The sequence below is a fragment of the Clarias gariepinus genome, chromosome 13, assembly GCF_024256425.1.
Source record: "Clarias gariepinus isolate MV-2021 ecotype Netherlands chromosome 13, CGAR_prim_01v2, whole genome shotgun sequence".
Classification (NCBI taxonomy): Eukaryota; Metazoa; Chordata; class Actinopteri; order Siluriformes; family Clariidae; genus Clarias; species Clarias gariepinus.
In genome coordinates, this window is record NC_071112.1 from 3,425,224 (window position 1) to 3,436,002 (window position 10,779).

Consider the following 10,779-nt stretch of genomic DNA (forward strand, 5'->3'; position numbering starts at 1 on the left):
TTTTTCAGTAATTTTTCATGTCATTAACAAAAGCTGGATATTACATAACAGACCATTGCATAAACAGAAAAAGATAATGATGGCTGCTGGCTTTTGCATTTTAAAAAAAAGTGCGGCTATCTGAGTCTTCAAAAGAACTGTGGCAGATTCTCCAAGAAGATCAATAAAACAAGCTAATTAACTCATTAAACCTAAATTGTATCTGAGACTATTACGCTTTTTTAATTATCACACTAAATGGTGGCTTTGTTTAGTCTATAATTTTTTTTACTGCACATTAAAGTTATTTTTATGTAGGAACATTTAATTTCATTATTTTTGTGGGTATGTTTGCTTTACAGCATTTGTCTCTGACAGTACTGTATATAATGTGTGTGTGTGTGTGTGTGTGTTTCTGCTGTCAGTACAGCATTATCTGCTATTCAGCATGTCTGTTTTATTTATTTGTGATGTTACATTGTTTATAGTTAATATCTTATATATTAACAGAGGATGTACAACATATAGCAGAAAACATCGCTCTCCGACACCCCCTAAACATACAAACACACACCCTTTATAAAAAAAAAAAGTAGCAATAGACCTTTTCTCTCCGCAGGCCTTAATTCATATTGAGTGCAGAGCTGAAGACGCTATTGCATTTGGTGAATTTTTCAACGGTTGACCTGTCAGGGAGGTCAAACCCATCCATCAACTAGAGGCCTTTTACTCATTAAAGATTTAAGTCCATTATTGCAAAAGATGGAAATTTTGTGTGCGTTTGCAAGAAGTCATGTAGCTACTATAGTAAACTGGGTGATCATAAATGTGTATTTTAGGTAGTCTCTGCATTTGGGTTCCTGTGTATGTGTGTGTGTTTGTGTATGTATGGAGTCGACGATGTGTAAAGTGGCACGTGGCGATGCCTATGGCCTTCTCTAAATCAGGGTTCCTGAAGGTTTTACTTTTGACCCCTCGCTCTGCGTCTCAGTCTCTTTCGCTGTCCCAGAGGAACACACAGTCTCACGGGACGCAGAAGCGACAGCAGGATGGGGGAAGGCACGTGTCTGTAAGAGCAGTGCGTTTTAGACAGTCACCGTCTGCCCGTCCCCATCCCCAACCCCCTTCAGTCTTGTCCAATCAAGGTCTTAAAATACATCACCACAAAGGGACAAGATTAAGCGTCTATTTGTGATTATTTAAAAAAATATATATATGAAAAACACCAAGGTTGGCTGAGAATAGATAGTAGAAATGTATGATGACTGAGTGACCTGATTGAGACACTCACACTAACATATATTTATATTTAACTGCTTCTCTATTTTTCATATTTATCTACACACACATGCATGTGCAGTGAAATTAAAAATTTGTTGTACATGTTAAAGCCAAAACCATTGCATTAAAAAGATAGTGTCTATATTGCATATTTAATATGTAATGTGAATGGTTTGAGATAGATAGATAGATAGATAGATAGATAGATAGATAGATAGATAGATAGATAGATAGATAGATAGATAGATAGATAGAAGTTAATTTAGCATCTTTTTGCTATCTTTATGAATTCCTATGCTTTCATTTGTACCTGGTGAACATTCATTGGAATATGAATTTATATATATACACGTGTGTGTGTGTGTGTGTGTGTGTGACACACTATCACCGACCATGCATGTTAAAAATGAGTGGACTTGCTGCTCTCTAACTACACAACGTTGTCAAAATGTTGAATTTGCGTTTGGAGGGTTGATGTCGAATTTGAATCATGCACACGCCAGTTAAACAGTCGCGCGCGTCACCTACAGTATGTGTGCCCTTTATGTTTATTATTAGACCACATGTATAACTGCATGAAATGAACAGCATTAAAAAGATGTCGAGTGAAGTGTTAAATAAAGGTGTCTGAAGGCGTTGTGGGGACAGTTAAACGCAGCGGATTCAGTTCAGTAATGGAACAATTGAAGGAGTGCCATATAACAGAGTAATTATATATATATATATATATATATATATATATATATATATCATTCCATTTAACATTCTGCTTTGATATTATTTGAGGGACTCAGCAAACGTGCTCGAGGATGCATTTTATAAATGATATTAAACAAGGTCTATATAGATCTGTGTAACTTAATCTCGACTTCAGCTGTGTTTAACCTATTGTGCGTGCTTTTATTGATTTGAAGTGACATCATGGTGAATTATTAGTGACTTAAAGTCGAGAGGGGGATAATAAAGAAATATTTACTATCAGAGAAGGACACTTCAAGGGATTTTTGGTCTTCTTCCTTTTTTGGTGTGGAGAATGAAATATATATATATACCTGGTTCATGAAATTGTATGTATATATATATATATATATATATAGTAAAATTATTACAATATAAATTATATATATATATATATATATATATATATATATATATAATAATTTTTTTATGCATATATTATATATAATATAATATATAATAATATAAAATATATATAATTTCATGAACCAGGTATTTTTATTCTATTGCTATTATTATCATTTTTATTATTATTATTGTTGTTGTTGTTGTTCATATAATTATTATTATATTATTGTTATTATTATGATCTTAACATCCTGTGAACAGGTCAGGTCCGTTGCGCATTTTGTCTCAGTGTGCACAATTGCGCACAGATCAGCATACAGGCCCTGACGTTTCTCTGATAACGCACAGACTGTTTAAGACGCTTAAAAGATTTTATAGGATTCATAACATAAATATTAAATTTATAACAAAGCATAAAATCAGACGGGAATGTAAAAGACTGAGTCTGTGTTTGGTTTTGTGGAAATGCAATATGCAGTATCTCTGATTAATACTGTACTCATGTACTAAAATGTTCACATATGCACGAAGTAATATTTACTGTAAAAATAGCATTTTTTTTTTTTGCTTTTTATATTTTTATGTTATTATGTGTCTGTGTGTCCTGAATGTAGGTCACAATAATAATAATAATAATAATAATAATAATAATAATGCAACCTTGGCTGTTTTTTGGCCTGACTGCGAATACTGTGTCTGTATCCCAACCCGCTCATACGATATATATACACAGCTATGGAGCTATAAAAAAAAAAAATCATTTCGCTCTGCATTACACTGCTCTATATGTTTGTTCAAGTTTAAATAGTTTAGAGCGATGATTTTTGCATGTAATGTGACAGAATGAGGTCCCTGATGCACCCTGTGACCTTTAGGTCTTTAGGTCTTTATTAGGCTGATGGAATTTTGGCTGAAAACTGGATAACATGCTGACGTTTGAGCGAATCCTGTACTGTGAGGGCACAATTAATGTAGTTTAGAAAAGGAAGGATGAAAAGAAAGCAACCCAATCCACAATTGTGCTTAAATAAAGCTTTATTTCAGGTTCATGCACAAGGCCTAGTGCACAGACAGATAACAGAGTCAGTATTACACAGTAAATATTGCCAGTCGGTGTTACCGGTGTGACATTAACGGTAGGGCCGCTCTAACCTGTGTCGCTTCTGAGGTTGCGCCCGATTATCTGTCTCAGTACCTACACTCCATTCCACGTCTCGGTGAGCCGGGTGGTGTGTAACGGTTCTTCTCTTGGCATTCACCGCGTGCCTTAATTGTATTGAAATTAAATCAAGGTCCACTGTGAACACAAAGAGCTCAAACCTACGGATCCATAGCTCACACCTGCATCTCTGTTCCTCTTTTCCTGATCCTTTCTCTCGTTATCGCCCTGAATCTACGGTGTGCGTAATCTTCTCTCATTCTTCTCCTGCTCCTTCTCCTCCTTTTCATCCTTTGGTCTGTCGTAATATTTTCTCTCCCCTTTCTTGCTCCCTTGTCTCTGTAATTGCGGTCCACACACACACACACACACACACACACGCTCCTACTGTAATTTCTCTCTTTCATATACATTCACACCCAGCTCTATCAAATAGCAGTCCATCCATACATCCACCATGACGCCATCTTCTTCCCTGTTGTGTAAATACTGCATGTGTGAGTCTGTGTGTGTGTGTGTGTGTATATGAGAGGCGAAGTGTATATAGAATAGACCTGCTTTCCGAGGCATCTTGATCCTGATGCAAGATGAAATCCAGGCGGCATGGAGTCGACTTCAGTGCCTTTTTTTTTTTTTTTTTTTTTTTTTTTTAGCAACAGAGCATTATGTAAGAAGCAGCCTCATTACACACACACACATGCGCACACACACACACACATTACAGCATAGACCTGCAGGAATCCTGAGCACCAGCCACGTTCCTATGCATGCTAATATGCTAATATAGAACAGAAAGAGAGAGAGGGAGAGAGAGAGAGAGATGTGAATTGTCAGCTCTTTCTGCTCGAGCATCCTTTCAAGACTCACCTCAGCATCGTCGTCCATGTTGAAGCTCACAGAGGCACCGCAATGTAAAGCTATCCGCCTCTACTGAAGGGAGTTCTACCGCTCTCTCTCTCTCTCTCTCTCTCTCTCACTCCTCTCTCCATCCTTCCCTACCCCCACCTTGTTCCTCTCGCCTCTCTCTCTCTCTCTCTCTCTCCGCATTCCCTAATCACAGAGATGCATGCACAACATACAGCCATTATAATTCCTATATATCTATACACAAAACATAACATATCATCATACAAAACAATATTAAATCAAAGAACATTACATTTAGATACATTTTCTTTTCTGTTCTTTTTTTTTTATACATTAAACAATTAAAAAATAAGATGATAAGAGACAGAGATCCCTGCGCCACCACCATCTTGTCCTCCTTCTCGTTTCAAGAATAGCTGGTGAATCCCGAGAAAGGAGTGTATACGTCCCGTTTTTTTCCCCCCGGCGCCGTTTCTGTTCTCCGTCCATGGAGAACCTCCTGCAGCAGTCGCTTTCAGAAGAAGATGCAACTCGGACGAGGAGAAGAAGCAGGATGGCGGTGCGAATTTGCATGGATGGATGGGACAGGACAGAGGGAGGTATGTAGGTAGAAATGTAGCCAGGTAGCACTGTATCACACATGCAGGAATAGAAAGAAAAAACAACAACAACAAAAGACAAAAAAAAAAAAAAAAAAAATGATGCCGGTGACAACGGCGGAGTGTCGTTCACCTTCAGTTCTCCTCCCTGGAAAAAAAAAAAAAAACAAGCAAAAAGAATCTCCATACCTTAACCTATAAAAAAAAATCCTTTAGTGGAGTGTGGCTACAAAGGAATATCTTTTTAAGATGGATATACATATATAACAGAGGCGGTTTATATATGTATAAAGATCCACAGAGGAGAAGAGGGAGAGGAGGCATGAGAAAGAGGAAGAACATCTCACTTTCTCTCTCTCTCACACACACACACACACACATGCACACACACAAACTCAGATGCACTGTGCAGAGCGCACGCTTCAGCTCCAATTTATGCTCTCTGTTTGACACCACCCCCACCTTTCTAGACACACACACACACACACACACACACGTATACACGTCCCAGCTGATCACGGTGGACGGATTAGACTGCGGGGACAGCTGGCAGGGATTACACACACGGGGGGGTCGGACAAGATGGGGGAAGGAGAGGACCTCGGTGACGGGATGCGCACACGCTCATATACACACACACACACACACACACACACTTGAATACACACTCATTTATATCACTATGACCTTTTCAGTCAGTGTGCAGGTGACATCATGCACAAATAAGAAGTTAAAAGTGCACACACTAATATGTAGGTCCATTTGTGCATGTGTGTGTGTGTGCGTGTGTGTGTGTGTGTGTGTGTGTGTGTGTGTGTGTGTGTGTGTGTTAAAACCAGACGCTAATATTAAATGTATGTTAATATGTGCGAGGCATGTGTGTCTACACTCTGGGGGACGCCAAATTCTGTGGGTGACCTCTGACCTCATATCACTCGATCATTTTGGGGCGATCAGCTGATTGGAGAGGGGTGGAGTGGGAGGTGGAGGGGCAACACAGTGGAGGCCCAATCTGCTATCCCAGCATGCATCTCCCTTCCCCCAAACAAACACATATGCACACACACACACACACAAAATCGTTCCAGCAGAAATGTAAAATTTATATCGCATGCCAGATTACATTGCAATCAAATTAAACATCGTGACGGACATGTTAATATTTACATGTAAAGGACGTAAACAGACGACGTGGACGGAGTCAGGGATTATGATATGCAGATATTTTACTAATAATTTAAAAAATAAGAAAAATGTCCATGGTACTATATATATATATACATTTTAAAATAATAATAATAATAATAATAATGAAAAAAGTTGTAATATTTATCGTAATTTTTTTTTTTTATATAGCTCATGCGCCAAAAATATTGAAACTAAAATATGTTTAAATATAAATCAAATAAACCTAATATTGTGTTGCGCAAGCATGAACTAGTCATCTTTGTATTAGCATCAAAGATAAAAGAGAATAGGTTTATACTCCAATTTGCTTTTAATCTTCAATCATTATTTTTTTTTTCTTTTCATGAAGTATGTGTTTTTTGTTGTTGTTTTTTTATGCTTATTTTTTATTTTTTTATTTTAATGTAAACGTTTTCATGAGTTCATGCTGGGATTTGAATGAAAACCAAAGATAAACAAGCTTGCAATGAATGGAATGCTATTTTTATTTTTAATTTTTTTATATTAAAAAAAAAATCCCGGTCTCAGTATTAGTGATGTACGTATATTTTATACATACGCCGTTCCACTGTCTAAATGTCACATGTGATCAGGTTCTGTGTGCCAAATTATTGAAATTCACCAATTTGCATTTTGATTTTCCATTTTCTTTCTTGTTGATTTAATAAATTTTTGTACTTAAAACTAAAAGAAGGCATTAAAGAATGCATATGTGAGTTATTCTTTCCCGTCTTTCTGTTTTTATGCATGTGTTCCTGTTCCACGGGGTAAATGCCTGAAGCACCAAACACACAACCTGTATGTGATTGCCAAAACACCCACCCACACAATTTGTGTGTGTGTGTGTGTGTGTGTGTGTGTGTGTGTGTGTGTGTGTGTGTGTGTGTGTGTCAGCATGATAGCCCACAATAATTTAAAACCCTTAAGACCTGCTTAGATGTTCCTTCTGGAAACTGGTAACAATAGGTTCTATGTGAAAGTAAGGGTTCCAGTTAGAACCATTTTCAAATCTAAGAACGCTTTGTTCCTCAAGATTCTTTGAGGAACCGTTTATTGTAAGCTTATATTTACTTCTGTGACGTCTACAATCTGTAACCTGTTCTGAGATTAGCTAATCGAAGCTTTCACTGAAATATAGTTGAACAGTTAGTTACTAGTGTGTGTCCAGGATTTGGGTCATTCCAGCATAAAATCTAGAACATCTTCATCTTCTGTGGTTGTGAAGCCTTTCTATGGGAAATAAATCGATATAGAAAACTAGAACGTTACCGTACAAAACTGGAGTGTTTCAACAATTAGGAAGCTGAAAGCATATAAGCAACTGTCCATGGTTTATGGTTAGGGCTGGTTAGCTAGTTAGGATTAGGGTTTAGGGTTAGCATTTTTGCTATGGTAGTGTGTGTGTATTTGTGTGTGTGTGTGGATGTGGGAGAGAGAATGTTAGATGTTCATTTCCATATTGCAGGCTTCAGCGTATCAGTATTGCAAAATCCAAAGCTGCAATAATAATGGACATGGCATATATGGTGGCGTGTGTGTGTGTGTGTGTGTGTGTGTGTGTGTACATGTGCGTAAAGAATGGTGATCTAAAATCTAAAAAATTTACAATGTACAATGCTAAAGCATGAATGCATTGTCTTTGTGTGTGTGTGTGTGTGTGTGTGTGTGTGTGTGTGTGTGTGTGTCCATTGAAGCACAATTTGCATTTATAAACAGGGCTGATCCCAAAGTCATTGCAGCAGTTGTCTGAGAAGCCCAAACTAGAAACTTATCATTTTATCATTTTTAGAGGCAAACTTCTTGTTCTTTTTTTTTTTTTTTTTATAAATATATCAAAACAAACTTCACTGCATGAATTTCATGATTTAGACATGTATGAATATTTATTATTATAGACTATTGGTGTACGGTTCTACTTTGTGATATATTAACCTTTAGAACAAGAAGAACTTTTTTTAATGAATATATCGCGTAATAAAAAAGTGGAGTTTTGCTGTAATATTAATAATATTGCAAAAAACACAGTGAATTTGCAAGACAGTTTTACACAATGGGTTTTGTAGTCATTTTGTTCAATGGGAGATCAATAAAGCATGAAAAGAACATGTACATAATAATATCATGTTGAGTGTCTCAACATAAATGATCATCTTTCTGTGCTCACATTTATTCCCTACAAAAAGCAAACCTTAGCACCAATGCCAACAATGAGACTGAGGAAAAACTGAGCCTCTCCTGTAGTTTATTATTATGTGTTCTCAAAACCTTTTCCTTTTTTTTTTTTTTTTTGTGATTCTAGTGTTGTCTAAATCCTTGTCCTGTCACATATTCATACCCTCCCAAGTCTTCATCTATTTGTGAAGTCTTACCATGAATTCATCCTGTTAAGGGATCTAGGCCTTTCTGTTCTTCTTTCGACTCTTTGGTTTTTATTTTTATATTATGAATTTTATGTTTGATGCTACATTCCCGTACATCACTGATAATGAATTTTGGGTTTCCCTTAAAAAAAAAAAAAAAAACTCAATGTGTCTTTAAGATATGCATCATGCTTTTTTCTGTTGCTCATTGCAATTACAAGAAAACATCATTATTAAGGAGAAAACTTCAGCATTGAAACAGAAAATGTCCTGATTACAAAAAAGCTTCCCCTTATTGACAGTAGCGTCATTGCTCCAAGTGTGAAGATATTTTTTTGGGTAATTTTTTGACAAACTTATGATTCAGCTTGGTAAAAAGCTAACGTTTAGTTTTTAATGGATGCTAAGGAAAATTGGAGACATAACCTAAACTAAACATAGCTACCTTGCTATGAAGCAGGCTAATTTACTAAAGTTAAATTGCAAGCTACTTTATTGGGATAATTAAACTTACCCAGCTAGCACATGTAACATGCACATGTTTCAACTTTATTATTATTATTATTATTATTATTATTATTAATAATAATAATAATAATAATAATAATAATAATATAAAAATTATTATAAAAATGTATAACGATCTCCGTTAATAAGGATATACTTCTTTTTTTTATCACAAAACCAAATATAAAAAATAACAAATGTTAATACAGGTCCAAAATGGCATTTTAGTTATTACTAAATTTTACATAGCCGCTATTGTACAGCACAAAAACAAAATACTCTGTTTCATCAGGAGGTCTAAAAAATCTAAACTAAAGTGTCTCTGAAGAATTCACGGCACAGTTTTTCTAGCACAACAGTGAGGTTTGCATGATCCTATCACCCATTTGTGATAGTGAGTTCTCCAGTGTGTATGTGTGTGAGAGTGCAGAGTGTTGAGTTAGAGTTGATTTCGGCCCGATCGATGCTCTGATCTCCCTCGGGGTCAATCACTGGTCGACTTCAACGACCCAGATATCGCTCTCAATTTCATTAGTGTAACCACATTCATGGTGTGTGTGTGAGTTTGTGAGAGTCTAGCTTGTAAGTTGTGGTGTCTTGTCCTTCTTTTAAAATCTTTAAAAAAATTTCCAGGTTGCCCACACTATTTCTTTATGTCAAGCTCATTTTACAATAATAATAATAATAATAATAATAATACAAGAAGAAGTTTAATTTTGAAACAGACTACAAACATGATTCACTTCCTCACTTCCTCCGTTTCTCTCTTTCATGCACATATTCTCTCTCTCTTATGTTCTCTGCCTCTTTGTTTCACTTTTACTCTGATAGCAGCCCAGCAACAGCACATCAGTTCTCCCAAAATCCCCTTGCTCTCTCTTTCTCTCCCAAAATCCCTCTCTCCACCCCACCCTACACCCCCACATGCAACAACCCAGTTTCCAGTGCCTCTCTGAAACAAATCTCTCCGTGACCCACTTCTGCTCTTGTCCCATTTTCATGCATGTGCAGGGATGCGAGCTTGCTATAGCTTCAACCAAAGCGGAAGAAACTGTGTTTTGTTTTTTTGTTTTTTGTAAATTCTGAATACGTTTCGTTATTTATCATTTATTTAACCACATGGGATCCCTTTGAGCTTCACGATAAGCATGTGCATAATTTATAATATCATAAACAATCAGAATTATTTTTGTCAAGTCTTCATGAAAAAAAAAAAACACAGAACAGCAAAACCTAAAACCGAGTTAACAAATGACAAAACACAGCAGCAAAATCAAAAACACAGTGCCAAATGTGGCAACACAGCAGCAAACGAGAAAAAGGTGGTTGCAAAGACAAAAAAAAAAAAAAAAAGAGCAGCAAAGGCAAAAACACAAATGCTAAAGCACAAAAAACAAAAAAAAAAAAATAAAGCAAAGCAGAACAGTAAAAGAGAAAACACAATAGAGCAAGCAAAAACACCAAAATCGAAAACACAGCAGCAATGCACAAGAGCAAAAGCAAAACAGAGGAGAAATGATAAAACACAAAAGAAAACAGCAGAAAAAAACATCAAAAGCAAAAAAAAGCACAGCAGAAAAAGCTAAATCAGGACAGCAAAAATGAATAAAATACAACAACATCCGGTCAAAATGGAAACAGTAGGTCCTTACTGAACATCACACGCTTGTTTTTGATTGGATATGAAACAATGTTGCCAGAAATGTAAGCATGATGTTCAATCAAGATCTGGCGTTTCCATTATAAATGAATC